The sequence below is a fragment of the Taudactylus pleione genome, unplaced genomic scaffold, assembly GCF_031769625.1.
Source record: "Taudactylus pleione unplaced genomic scaffold, aTauple2 ptg000471l, whole genome shotgun sequence".
In the NCBI taxonomy this organism is placed as follows: domain Eukaryota; kingdom Metazoa; phylum Chordata; class Amphibia; order Anura; family Myobatrachidae; genus Taudactylus; species Taudactylus pleione.
In genome coordinates, this window is record NW_028284873.1 from 7030346 (window position 1) to 7046833 (window position 16488).

Genomic DNA, 16488 nt, shown 5'->3' on the forward strand with positions numbered 1-16488 from the left:
CTCAAGTAAGCTTCTCCGAGGAAGTGCAATGGTTATAAGCAGCAGTAGATTGTGACATCATAGAAGAATGTTGTTATAGTGGCAGAATCTGCTAGCTGACTGTTTACATTCTATTGCCATGGTGACTGCATGGCAGCCACTCCTGAACATTCCGTGGACAGTATGAATATTCCGTAGAGTTCTGAACATTCCGTGGACAGTGTGAACATTCCATAAACACTGTTAACATTCCAATTAAGGTCTTAGACTATCTGATTAACTGCTGAGACAAGAAATGAAGAAAGGAAGGCTGCCAGTTGGCTTGTGGGTGTGGCAGAGGCTTGCAGGAGGCAGTGCATTCACAAATCATGCACCCAGAGAGAAAGAGAGGGAGGGAAAGAAGTCTGCATATGTTAATTGATAACATAGAGATGAATTGAAATAAAATAATAACTCCAAGGCTCTAAATGACATTGAAATCCTCTGCTCTCTTTTGGTAACAATGAATCAAAGAAATGAAAGTATAGATTAAGGAGGAGGAGGAAAGGATGGGCGAAAATAGAACCAGGCCAAATGAAAAAACATTTACAGGAGAAAAAGACAGAAATATAGGGGTGCATCTGCTGTTTGGTTGGGAGTTGCAGTTCTGTCTCTTGGATACCTGGCTCCTAATTTACAGCTGCAGTTTCTAACTACCAGCCCAAGCTCTGACACAAGGAGCCGACCATACTTGAGAACAAAGCAAAAATAATCTTTTTATAAACCACTTTATATCATATACCATTATAAATCAACGTATATGTGTTTACATTTATAATACTTACCATATGCTAATCACCATATATTTAATCTTTTAAAGTCAGCTAAGTGGGCAAACAGTGCAAATATTACTTCATTTACACTTAAACTGTACAAGCTGTGAAATAATTTGAATATATGCAAAATATTTTGCAGCTAAACTTTATGCTTATAAATAAAGTAATGTGCGCACTATCTATTTGCTTAGTTAACATTTAAGCATTGAATTATGGGTGGTTAGCATATGATATGTACTGCAAATTATAATATATATATAGATTTATTTCTTTTTTATTAAAGAAAAGCTCTCACTAATTGTAATAGCATATGATTTATACTACCCATTGAGCTCCTCAACAATTATCAATGTCTCTCTATGTGAGGTAGCTGCTTGTGTCTGCTAAGTAACAAATCAGAAGCGCAACCCCAAGCTTTGAGCCATAAGAGAGCCTGAAAACCCTGAATCTAAGGTGCTGTTTGGCTGCTCTGTCAGGTGCAGCCCTGCTCTCTGTGATGGTGGGTCTTTGGCTTTCGTGGTTTAAAGAGAAATGGTGCTTATTTCCAAAACATGCTTTTACACTCTCCTGGGTGATTGGAGCATAGATTTAAGGCTTCAATAAAAAAAGTATATAGGACCTGTGATGCTCTTGAGATTGTGGTTATGCACTACACTACTGTCTCCAACTATGGCTTCCCTGTTATTGGGGCAAGGTAGATTTTTACACAGTACCAAGCAAAACCTATTGGCTGCAGCAGTGCATCTTCATGGTGTTAGGCCTGAAGTGACCTAGGGGAGTGCACCACTCCCTATAGCTATACCCCTGGCTCCAATCATCCAAGAAACTGTAAAAATGCACTGGGCACATGAGCCTTATTTCTCTCCATCAACTCAGAGCCAGAAAGCCCATCTTTGACATCCCTGGAGCCAAAAGGCTCCCATCCAACACCAGGATTGGGAACAAACTCCCACCTTGTTTTTTTTTTTTTTTTTTTTTTTTTTTTTTGAAACCGTTCAGGTGTAAGATAACTTCTCCATTCCCAAAAGGGATACAGCCACTGTTTGAAGTATCTAACAACTCATCATTAGGTTTCATCCACCAAAAGAAAAATTCCAATTACTGTACATCATATTAACTTACCAGAAAAAAAAACAACAAACAAAGACAGATCCTTTCCACAAAACTTATCAATAACAAAAACACCAATAAGTACTATCACTGAAATAACACCACCCCTTAAACAAATTATAAACATACTAGAAAAAAATCATCCCTAAAACACTAGCACTCCTCCCACCCCAGCTAACTTAAACGAACAATTTCTTTCCATTTCCTATGTTTCCACAACCCCTCTGCATCCTCCCCCCCACCATCATGCTTATCCCACATATAACATGTGTAAAGTTTCCCCAGTATCATATGAATACATTCCCTTGCATCAATATCATCTCGTCTAAACACATAAATATTCCTAACATCCCACAAAACTTCCAAAACACATACCATAATTAGCCACAGCAACCTTTCATTCACACTACCACACGCACCCAGCCCAAACATAGCCACCTTCCATGACATCACCTGAATCCCAGACAACTCTTTTATCAAACCACCCAAATCCTTCCACACACGCTGTGCATATGAACAATTCCAAAACAAATGGATCACACTCTCAAAACCTCTACACCCTTCCCGTGGACACTCTTCTGACAAAACCAAATGTCTTTTCAACAGCACTTGTCTCACAGACAACACACCATGAAGCTTCATCCATACCACCTCCCTCTGTCTATTATTCAAACCACTCACATTAATCATCTTCCATGTTCTCACACTATCTGTGGAAGTCAAACCATCAATAAGACAAACCTCCTCACGCCCCTTCAACATTTTAATAACATTCTTCCTTTCTCTGAAGTCCTTCACACTCACCCCTAATAAATCAAATTTCCTCACAAACACTTCAATCACACTATACCAATTACACACTCTAAACGCCATTGGCACTGCATTTCCCTGACACGCCACTTCAAGCCACACATCATCCAACCAGCCATATATTTCATCATATAAGCAGCCTTACTATCAATCTCCATCAATCTCAAAACTTGAGCAATATAATTCAACCCAAAATACACTTCTAAATTTGGAAACCTCATACCTCCATTCTGCCACTCTTTCATCACATGTTCACGTTTCAGACGCTCCATCTTACATCCCCAAAAGAAAAGAAACAGCATTCTATTAATCTTCCTCACACCCCGGGAACCTGGCGGAAACACATTTGCAATATGCAATAACATAGGTAACACCACTGCTTTAATAATTAGAACCTTCCCAAACATAGTCAATTTCCTTAAATTCCAAAAGTTAAGCTTTTTAGCCACTTTCCTCCCTACTTCATCCCAACTTTCCTTACCATTCAGACACTCATCAAAAATAACCCCGAACACCTTTATCCCACCTGACACACACTCCATCTGACTATCCCTCACACTACTGTCCCCAAACCCTTTCACTTTGGACTTGTCCCAATTAACCTTAAAGGCAGATGCCCCACAAAACAACTGTATTAATAATTTTGCTCTGTCCAAAGTAACCTTACTTCCACCCACAACAACCACATCATCCATATAAGCTAGTGTTTTCACACATCTCCCATTACTTCCAGGCACCAAAAAACCTCTAACAACCTTATCCCTACGCAACATACATAACAAAGGCTCAAGCACACAAATGAACATAATAGGAGACAAAGGACAACCCTGACGTACCCCAGATTCAATACTAACATGCTCACTCAAATACCCATTCACCAACAATCTACTACAAGCACCTGCATACAAACATCTAATCTTATTCACAAACTCCCCAGGAAAACCCATCCGCACCAGAACATTAAACATAAATACATGAGACACTCTATCATATGCTTTTTCGAAATCAAGCGCCATCACATACATCTTCTGCTTTCTTACTAGACAATCACCTATCATATCACGCAACAACATTAAATTATCATGCATACGACGTCCTGGGACCACACATACCTGCTCCTCACCAATCACCTGACTAACAACCACTCTCATACGACATGCTATCAGCTTTGCAAACAACTTATAATCGGAGTTCAATAGTGTAATAGGCCTCCAATTTGCCAAACACTGCCTATCACCTTTTTTATGAATTAAAACAACCACACCTTCTTTCATAGAATCATTCATCCGGCCATTCACAAAAATATAACGCATGACTTCAACCAAATCAACTTTCACAACATCCCACATACTCATAGAAAATTCAACAGGCAAACCATCCTTACCAGGAGATTTATTCCTCCCCATGCTCTTCAATACATCTTTCACCTCATCCTCAGACATATCATTCAATAATAAATCACAATCACCCATATTGACTTTTCCACTAACAGCACTCAACACCTCACTCTGCATATCTCCATCACCCACCTTCCATTCATACAATTTCTTATAAAATTTCTCAACCTCAAACATAACATCATCCGCACCCACTTCCATACCACTATCATCCAATACCACATCCATAGCCTTAGACCCTCCACATATCTTTTTGAAAAAAAACCTGCTACATCTTTCATCCTTCTCCATATGTTCAACTTTCGCACTATATATAATCTGTCTACCCCTCTCCTCCAACATCTTATTCACCTCAAACCTCACTGCCTTAATATCATCTGCAACCTCTTGCCCCATTTCTCTCATCCTATACAAAAACCACAATCTCTTATTCAACCATTCATACCTATTACGCTTGCGCCGAGCCACAATATGGCCACTTCTTCTGAAAAACACACCCACTTTCATCTTCACCCATTCCCACCAATCAAGCACATTCACAAACTCACTTTTACACATCTGCCATTTAGCATAATTTTTAAAGAAATGTTTTCTAACTTGGTCATCTTCAAGCTACCGTACATTCAGCTTCCACACACCTTTCCCATGCCTCACACCATTCTTACATTCTACCTTACATATCAGACACTCATGATCAGAGTAAGACACACTCACTTGCACAAAACTAACACACTTCAAAACTTTAGTAACAAAAACGTAATCCAAACGAGACTCAATCATTCCTCTATCAGCCTTATAAGTAAATAATGGCTTACCACCAGTACACACACTTGCAGCATCCACTAAATCAAAATCCACAATCATTCTTTTTAACATATTACCAGTCACATCCACCTTACTCGTACAAACGCTCTGCCTTCCCTGCACCTCAATTATACAATTCATGTCACCAATCAAAATAACAGGTGTTTTACCTGGTAAAAAATATACAATCTTTTCAAACAACTCTTTGCGCTCAATCAAATTAACTGGCGCATAAACATTAATGACCCTTAATTTAATCCCTCTAAAACAAATATGAACCAAAATGCAACGACCCTGCTCAATAATGACATAGGAGTCAAAGGAAATCTCCCTACTCTGGGCTAATACCCCCACGCCATCATTTCTATTTAATGCAGAACCAGACCATATTGCAGCACCATGTGGCCATTCATCTTGTTTAGGAGCTTCACATATGCCACACTCCTGTAAACAAATTAAATCCCCCCCTTTAGACCTAATATCTTCCAAAATTGCGGCTCTCCTGGCATTGGACTTAAATACCCTTACATTTTGGGAAATTATAGATATAGACATCGCGCCAGGCAAATTATAAGAAAGCAGCACATTACATCATGACTACATTGCCAACATTCATTTCCCACTACATACATCAATAAAGGATTCAACATCACCAGTGCTCAAAAAAGGCTGAGCAGGCGAATCCCCCTGCACACCACCCTCAGTCTGAATACACTGAGCAGGCTGATCAATAGCTTCCATAGGGACTGTAGCATCAACTGTGCCAGGCAAACACCCAGCAGACTGCATGCCAATATCTGAGACAGGCTGACCAGCCATCACCACCACCTCCTGGCTGGCTACCTCCATATCACCCTCTTCTACTGGCAGGCCTTCAAAACGATTACTTGTAGTTACTGCAACCTTCACATCCAGCCGTGGGCGCTTTAAAGCGCTACCAGTCGCTACTCCACGATTCCTATTTACAGAGGTAAAACCATCCAGATCGTCTGAACTCCTAACAGTTGCAGGACTACTTCCACAACCAGACACGGTGTCAAAATCAGATTCGGATTCACTCCAATGACATTGCAAGGATGCTGTAGCATTGCTATCAGAAGGACTTGCTGAGGTGTCTGGAAACTCTGCTATGTTAGCAGTGCCACTCAAAGCAGGAGGGGAGGAACTGACTTGTGAAACAGGGGAGACAACTTGTCCAACAACTGAAGCAGGCACATTGCCTTTCTCAGCCTCCCACACAGTCTTAAACCCATATCTTTCCACCATCTCCACTTTAAACTTAAACTGCCGCTCCTGTTCCAGCAGCTCAGCCTCATTAACAGCAGGTGTTTCAGCATTACTCTCACTCCTGTTAACTATTCCACTCCCAGAATGTGATGGTACATTAAGCTGTTCATGCAGCCTTCTCGTATCCTTAGCCATTTCCTCAGGCCCTTTAGGGCAGCTCCTCATAACATGACCAGTATCCCCACATATGTCACACTTTCGTGCCTGAGGACATTCTGCAGCTTCATGCCCAGGCAAACCACAGTTTCTGCAACATTTTCCCACACTGCAATTTTCCTTAGTATGGCCATACTTAAAGCAACTCCTGCAAAAAAAAGGCTGGTCAGGATAAAACAAGTACCCTCTAGCTCCTCCAATATTAAAGTTCCCAGGAGGGTGCATAACTCCACCAATGCCACTGGGGTCCAGTCTCAAGCGTACCCAAAATTTAGTCTTGCCGTTAAATATGCCGACATAATTTTCTAGGCGAATTCCTCCACGAACTGAAGAGCAATACCTGGACAGAAAAGCTCTAATAATGTCTGGCTCCACAAAGGGGTTGTACATGTGCACCGTTAATGGCCTCTCTGCTCCCATAAATAAAGGCAACACCTCAATTCCATGTAATAAAGGGTCTTTTGCAAAGGTTTTAACCCTCTCAAATGCATTCAGGCAGTTCTCAGGATGGCAAAAAGTCACATCATAAATCCCAGTTGAAGGAAACTCTTGAATACAGTAAATCTCCTCCTTACTTACCCCAGCCAGACCAACCAAAATTCTGTCCCATAAAGTACGCAGGGTTCTTCTTTGACCAGTAACCTCCTCAGCATATTTAAAGCGAATGGTATTCTTCAATCCAGACATCCTGGCAGCCTCAAGGACTCCAAACAGCAGTAGGCAATCACAAATCAACGTCCCAGGATCCCCTAGCAAGGAGACCCTGATTCCTTCCAACCAGACCAGATGCAGCAATTACACCACACCTGGTCCTAGCCAAAATGGCCGAGGATCACATCCTGCTACATTTTTTTTTTTTTTTTTGAAACCGTTCAGGTGTAAGATAACTTCTCCATTCCCAAAAGGGATACAGCCACTGTTTGAAGTATCTAACAACTCATCATTAGGTTTCATCCACCAAAAGAAAAATTCCAATTACTGTACATCATATTAACTTACCAGAAAAAAAAAACAACAAACAAAGACATAGATCCTTTCCACAAAACTTATTAATAACAAAAACACCAATAAGTACTATCACTGAAATAACACCACCCCTTAAACAAATTATAAACATACTACAAAAAAATCATCCCTAAAACACTAGCACTCCTCCCACCCCAGCTAACTTAAACAAACAATTTCTTTCCATTTCCTATGTTTCCACAACCCCTCTGCATCCTCCCCCCCACCAGCATGCTTATCCCACATATAACATGTGTAAAGTTTCCCCAGTATCATATGAATACATTCCCTTGCATCAATATCATCTCGTCTAAACACATAAATATTCCTAACATCCCACAAAACTTCCGAAACACATACCATAATTAGCCACAGCAACCTTTCATTCACACTACCACACGCACCCAGCCCAAACATAGCCACCTTCCATGACATCACCTGAATCCCAGACAACTCTTTTATCAAACCACCCAAATCCTTCCACACACGCTGTGCATATGAACAATTCCAAAACAAATGGATCACACTCTCAAAACCTCTACACCCTTCCCGTGGACACTCTTCTGACAAAACCAAATGTCTTTTCAACAGCACTTGTCTCACAGACAACACACCATGAAGCTTCATCCATACCACCTCCCTCTGTCTATTATTCAAACCACTCACATTAATCATCTTCCATGTTCTCACACTATCTGTGGAAGTCAAACCATCAATAAGACAAACCTCCTCACGCCCCTTCAACATTTTAATAACATTCTTCCTTTCTCTGAAGTCCTTCACACTCACCCCTAATAAATCAAATTTCCTCACAAACACTTCAATCACACTATACCAATTACACACTCTAAACGCCATTGGCACTGCATTTTCCCTGACACGCCACTTCAAGCCACACATCATCCAACCAGCCATATATTTCATCATATAAGCAGCCTTACTATCAATCTCCATCAATCTCAAAACTTGAGCAATATAATTCAACCCAAAATACACTTCTAAATTTGGAAACCTCATACCTCCATTCTGCCACTCTTTCATCACATGTTCACGTTTCAGACGCTCCATCTTACATCCCCAAAAGAAAAGAAACAGCATTCTATTAATCTTCCTCACACCCCGGGAACCTGGCGGAAACACATTTGCAATATGCAATAACATAGGTAGCACCACTGCTTTAATAATTAGAACCTTCCCAAACATAGTCAATTTTCTTAAATTCCAAAAGTTAAGCTTTTTAGCCACTTTCCTCCCTACTTCATCCCAACTTTCCTTACCATTCAGACACTCATCAAAAATAACCCCTAACACCTTTATCCCACCTGACACACACTCCATCTGACTATCCCTCACACTACTGTCCCCAAACCCTTTCACTTTGGACTTGTCCCAATTAACCTTAAAGGCAGATGCCCCACAAAACAACTGTATTAATAATTTTGCTCTGTCCAAAGTAACCTTACTTCCACCCACAACAACCACATCATCCATATAAGCTAGTGTTTTCACACATCTCCCATTACTTCCAGGCACCAAAAAACCTCTAACAACCTTATCCCTACGCAACATACATAACAAAGGCTCAAGCACACAAATGAACATAATAGGAGACAAAGGACAACCCTGACGTACCCCAGACTCAATACTAACATGCTCACTCAAATACCCATTCACCAACAATCTACTACAAGCACCTGCATACAAACATCTAATCTTATTCACAAACTCCCCAGGAAAACCCATCCGCACCAGAACATTAAACATAAATACATGAGACACTCTATCATATGCTTTTTCGAAATCAAGCGCCATCACATACATCTTCTGCTTTCTTACTAGACAATCACCTATCATATCACGCAACAACATTAAATTATCATGCATACGACGTCCTGGGACCGCACATACCTGCTCCTCACCAATCACCTGACTAATAACCACTCTCATACGACATGCTATCAGCTTTGCAAACAACTTATAATCGGAGTTCAATAGTGTAATAGGCCTCCAATTTGCCAAACACCGCCTATCACCTTTTTTATGAATTAAAACAACCACACCTTCTTTCATAGAATCATTCATCTGGCCATTCACAAAAATATAACGCATGACTTCAACCAAATCAACTTTCACAACATCCCACATACTCATATAAAATTCAACAGGCAAACCATCCTTACCAGGAGATTTATTCCTCCCCATGCTCTTCAATACATCTTTCACCTCATCCTCAGACATATCATTCAATAATAAATCACAATCACCCATATTGACTTTTTCACTAACAGCACTCAACACCTCACTCTGCATATCTCCATCACCCACCTTCCATTCATACAATTTCTTATAAAATTTCTCAACCTCAAACATAACATCTTCCGCACCCACTTCCATACCACGATCATCCAATACCACATCCATAGCCTTAGACCCTCCACATATCTTTTTGAAAAAAAACCTGCTACATCTTTCATCCTTCTCCATATGTTCAACTTTCGCACTATATATAATCTGTCTACCCCTCTCCTCCAACATCTTATTCACCTCAAACCTCACTGCCTTAATATCATCTGCAACCTCTTGCCCCATTTCTCTCATCCTATACAAAAACCACAATCTCTTATTCAACCATTCATACCTATTACGCTTGCGCCGAGCCACAATATGGCCACTTCTTCTGAAAAACACACCCACTTTCATCTTCACCCATTCCCACCAATCAAGCACATTCACAAACTCACTTTTACACATCTGCCATTTAGCATAATTTTTAAAGAAATGTTTTCTAACTTGGTCATCTTCAAGCAACCGTACATTCAGCTTCCACACACCTTTCCCATGCCTCACACCATTCTTACATTCTACCTTACATATCAGACACTCATGATCAGAGTAAGACACACTCACTTGCACAAAACTAACACACTTCAAAACTTTAGTAACAAAAACATAATCCAAACGAGACTCAATCATTCCTCTATCAGCCTTATAAGTAAATAATGGCTTACCACCAGTACACACACTTGCAGCATCCACTAAATCAAAATCCACAATCATTCTTTTTAACATATTACCAGTCACATCCACCTTACTCGTACAAACGCTCTGCCTTCCCTGCACCTCAATTATACAATTCATGTCACCAATCAAAATAACAGGTGTTTTACCTGGTAAAAAATATACAATCTTTTCAAACAACTCTTTGCGCTCAATCAAATTAACTGGCGCATAAACATTAATGACCCTTAATTTAATCCCTCTAAAACAAATATCAACCAAAATGCAACGACCCTGCTCAATAATGACATAGGATTCAAAGGAAATCTCCCTACTCTGGGCTAATACCCCCACGCCATCATTTCTATTTAATGCAGAACCAGACCATATTGCAGCACCATGTGGCCATTCATCTTGTTTAGGAGCTTCACATATGCCACACTCCTGTAAACAAATTAAATCCCCCCCTTTAGCCCTAATATCTTCCAAAATTGCGGCTCTCCTGGCATTGGACTTAAATACCCTTACATTTTGGGAAATTATAGATATAGACATCGCGCCAGGCAAATTATAAGAAAGCAGCACATTACATCATGACTACATTGCCAACATTCATTTCCCACTACATACATCAATAAAGGATTCAACATCACCAGTGCTCAAAAAAGGCTGAGCAGGCGAATCCCCCTGCACACCACCCTCAGTCTGAATACACTGAGCAGGCTGATCAATAGCTTCCATAGGGACTGTAGCATCAACTGTGCCAGGCAAACACCCAGCAGACTGCATGCCAGTATCTGAGACAGGCTGACCAGCCATCACCACCACCTCCTGGCTGGCTACCTCCATATCACCCTCTTCTACTGGCAGGCCTTCAAAACGATTACTTGTAGTTACTGCAACCTTCACATCCAGCCGTGGGCGCTTTAAAGCGCTACCAGTCGCTACTCCACGATTCCTATTTACAGAGGTAAAACCATCCAGATCGTCTGAACTCCTAACAGTTGCAGGACTACTTCCACAACCAGACACGGTGTCAAAATCAGATTCGGATTCACTCCAATGACATTGCAAGGATGCTGTAGCATTGCTATCAGAAGGACTTGCTGAGGTGTCTGGAAACTCTGCTATGTTAGCAGTGCCACTCAAAGCAGGAGGGGAGGAACTGACTTGTGAAACAGGGGAGACAACTTGTCCAACAACTGAAGCAGGCACATTGCCTTTCTCAGCCTCCCACACAGTCTTAAACCCATATCTTTCCACCATCTCCACTTTAAACTTAAACTGCCTCTCCTGTTCCAGCAGCTCAGCCTCATTAACAGCAGGTGTTTCAGCATTACTCTCACTCCTGTTAACTATTCCACTCCCAGAATGTGATGGTACATTAAGCTGTTCATGCAGCCTTCTCGTATCCTTAGCCATTTCCTCAGGCCCTTTAGGGCAGCTCCTCATAACATGACCAGTATCCCCACATATGTCACACTTTCGTGCCTGAGGACATTCTGCAGCTTCATGCCCAGGCAAACCACAGTTTCTGCAACATTTTCCCACACTGCAATTTTCCTTAGTATGGCCATACTTAAAGCAACTCCTGCAAAAAAAAGGCTGGTCAGGATAAAACAAGTACCCTCTAGCTCCTCCAATATTAAAGTTCCCAGGAGGGTGCATAACTCCACCAATGCCACTGGGATCCAGTCTCAAGCGTACCCAAAATTTAGTCTTGCCGTTAAATATGCCGACATAATTTTCTAGGCGAATTCCTCCACGAACTGAAGAGCAATACCTGGACAGAAAAGCTCTAATAATGTCTGGCTCCACAAAGGGGTTGTACATGTGCACCGTTAATGGCCTCTCTGCTCCCATAAATAAAGGCAACACCTCAATTCCATGTAATAAAGGGTCTTTTGCAAAGGTTTTAACCCTCTCAAATGCATTCAGGCAGTTCTCAGGATGGCAAAAAGTCACATCATAAATCCCAGTTGAAGGAAACTCTTGAATACAGTAAATCTCCTCCTTACTTACCCCAGCCAGACCAACCAAAATTCTGTCCCATAAAGTACGCAGGGTTCTTCTTTGACCAGTAACCTCCTCAGCATATTTAAAGCGAATGGTATTCTTCAATCCAGACATCCTGGCAGCCTCAAGGACTCCAAACAGCAGTAGGCAATCACAAATCAACGTCCCAGGATCCCCTAGCAAGGAGACCCTGATTCCTTCCAACCAGACCAGATGCAGCAATTACACCACACCTGGTCCTAGCCAAAATGGCCGAGGATCACATCCTGCTACATGACATACAAAAGTAGCCATGTAACATGTGGAAGAAGTGAACAGAAAACTCAAATGCCATTAGGGGTAGTATAAATCATATACCACTAAAATTAGGGAGACCATTTAAAAAAAAAAAAAAAAAAAAAAAAAACAAATTTGCTCAAGGGATCAAGTATGTCCAAGGGTCCCACTAGCATCGGTGAAGGGGGACCTGAAGATTCAGTTTTTTCCCTTCAATGGGGGCCATTTGGCTTTAAGGGGATGGGGAGAAATGGGGCCTATGCCCCCAGTGCTTGTTCTACAATCACATGTGAATACAACCTGCTGCTGCACTCATCTGCTTACACTTTTGCATTTAGAAACACTTCATATCATTCATTAAACAACTGATAAGAAGAGGACTGACCTTTTGGTGTCTCCATGTCTTGTCTCCATTTATCTGCCTCTATTTAGGCCTAATTCCGGGACTAAAGTCAAAGTCCCTGTAAAGTGGATGTATTTGCAGAGGATTTGTTAATTAAATAATGAATATATTCTATTGTTTGTGTCAAGACTATCCAACCCCTAAGACACTTTTGCAATGCCATTTAGAAATTGATTATCAGGTCTCCTGTTTTTACTTTTTCGCACCATTGCGGGGGTAACCACATGGATACAACTGTTGGAGCCATGAATTGCTATCCATTACTTCTGACAAATTGGGTATTTGTTACATTTCTATACTGAGGCAAAATTTGCTAGAGTAGTTCACATTATCTATTCAGAAAATTTCTGTCATCTTTTGAAAATATATTTTAGGTTTGCAATGCTTGAATTTTCCTCATTGTTTAACTTGGGACCAGCTGGAGGCATTCATTTTCTCCATTTGCAAGAACGAGCAGTGATATGATGCATCTCGAGGTGTTTGTCTCCCTCAAGTAAGCTTCTCCGAGGAAGTGCAATGGTTATAAGCAGCAGTAGATTGTGACATCATAGAAGAATGTTGTTATAGTGGCAGAATCTGCTAGCTGACTGTTTACATTCTATTGCCATGGTGACTGCATGGCAGCCACTCCTGAACATTCCGTGGACAGTATGAATATTCCGTAGAGTTCTGAACATTCCGTGGACAGTGTGAACATTCCATAAACACTGTTAACATTCCAATTAAGGTCTTAGACTATCTGATTAACTGCTGAGACAAGAAATGAAGAAAGGAAGGCTGCCAGTTGGCTTGTGGGTGTGGCAGAGGCTTGCAGGAGGCAGTGCATTCACAAATCATGCACCCAGAGAGAAAGAGAGGGAGGGAAAGAAGTCTGCATATGTTAATTGATAACATAGAGATGAATTGAAAAAAAATAATAACTCCAAGGCTCTAAATGACATTGAAATCCTCTGCTCTCTTTTGGTAACAATGAATCAAAGAAATGAAAGTATAGATTAAGGAGGAGGAGGAAAGGATGGGCGAAAATAGAACCAGGCCAAATGAAAAATCATTTACAGGAGAAAAAGACAGAAATATAGGGGTGCATCTGCTGTTTGGTTGGGAGTTGCAGTTCTGTCTCTTGGATACCTGGCTCCTAATTTACAGCTGCAGTTTCTAACTACCAGCCCAAGCTCTGACACAAGGAGCCGACCATACTTGAGAACAAAGCAAAAATAATCTTTTTATAAACCACTTTATATCATATACCATTATAAATCAACGTATATGTGTTTACATTTATAATACTTACCATATGCTAATCACCATATATTTAATCTTTTAAAGTCAGCTAAGTGGGCAAACAGTGCAAATATTACTTCATTTACACTTAAACTGTACAAGCTGTGAAATAATTTGAATATATGCAAAATATTTTGCAGCTAAACTTTATGCTTATAAATAAAGTAATGTGCGCACTATCTATTTGCTTAGTTAACATTTAAGCATTGAATTATGGGTGGTTAGCATATGATATGTACTGCAAATTATAATATATATATAGATTTATTTCTTTTTTATTAAAGAAAAGCTCTCACTAATTGTAATAGCATATGATTTATACTACCCATTGAGTTCCTCAACAATTATCAATGTCTCTCTATGTGAGGTAGCTGCTTGTGTCTGATAAGTAACAAATCAGAAGCGCAACCCCAAGCTTTGAGCCATAAGAGAGCCTGAAAACCCTGAATCTAAGGTGCTGTTTGGCTGCTCTGTCAGGTGCAGCCCTGCTCTCTGTGATGGTGGGTCTTTGGCTTTCGTGGTTTAAAGAGAAATGGTGCTTATTTCCAAAACATGCTTTTACAATCTCCTGGGTGATTGGAGCATAGATTTAAGGCTTCAATAAAAAAAGTATATAGGACCTGTGATGCTCTTGAGATTGTGGTTATGCACTACACTACTGTCTCCAACTATGGCTTCCCTGTATTGGGGCAAGGTAGATTTTTACACAGTACCAAGCAAAACCTATTGGCTGCAGCAGTGCATCTTCATGGTGTTAGGCCTGAAGTGACCTAGGGGAGTGCACCACTCCCTATAGCTATACCCCTGGCTCCAATCATCCAAGAAACTGTAAAAATGCACTGGGCACATGAGCCTTATTTCTCTCCATCAACTCAGAGCCAGAAAGCCCATCTTTGACATCCCTGGAGCCAAAAGGCTCCCATCCAACACCAGGATTGGGAACAAACTCCCACCTTGTTACATCACATACATAGCCATGTAACATGTGGAAGAAGTGAACAGAAAACTCAAATGCCATTAGGGGTAGTATAAATCATATACCACTAAAATTAGGGAGACCATTTAAAAAAAAAAAAAAAAAAAAACAAATTTGCTCAAGGGATCAAGTATGTCCAAGGGTCCCACTAGCATCGGTGAAGGGGGACCTGAAGATTCAGTTTTTTCCCTTCAATGGGGGCCATTTGGCTTTAAGGGGATGGGGAGAAATGGGGCCTATGCCCCCAGTGCTTGTTCTACAATCACATGTGAATACAACCTGCTGCTGCACTCATCTGCTTACACTTTTGCATTTAGAAACACTTCATATCATTCATTAAACAACTGATAAGAAGAGGACTGACCTTTTGGTGTCTCCATGTCTTGTCTCCATTTATCTGCCTCTATTTAGGCCTAATTCCGGGACTAAAGTCAAAGTCCCTGTAAAGTGGATGTATTTGCAGAGGATTGGTTAATTAAATAATGAATATATTCTATTGTTTGTGTCAAGACTATCCAACCCCTAAGACACTTTTGCAATGCCATTTAGAAATTGATTATCAGGTCTCCTGTTTTTACTTTTTCGCACCATTGCGGGGGTAACCACATGGATACAACTGTTGGAGCCATGAATTGCTATCCATTACTTCTGACAAATTGGGTATTTGTTACATTTCTATACTGAGGCAAAATTTGCTAGAGTAGTTCACATTATCTATTCAGAAAATTTCTGTCATCTTTTGAAAATATATTTTAGGTTTGCAATGCTTGAATTTTCCTCATTGTTTAACTTGGGACCAGCTGGAGGCATTCATTTTCTCCATTTGCAAGAACGAGCAGTGATATGATGCATCTCGAGGTGTTTGTCTCCCTCAAGTAAGCTTCTCCGAGGAAGTGCAATGGTTATAAGCAGCAGTAGATTGTGACATCATAGAAGAATGTTGTTATAGTGGCAGAATCTGCTAGCTGACTGTTTACATTCTATTGCCATGGTGACTGCATGGCAGCCACTCCTGAACATTCCGTGGACAGTATGAATATTCCGTAGAGTTCTGAACATTCCGTGGACAGTGTGAACATTCCATAAACACTGTTAACATTCCAATTAAGGTCTTAGACTATCTGATTAACTGCTGAGACAAGAAATGAAGAAAGGAAGGCTGCCAGTTGGCTTGTG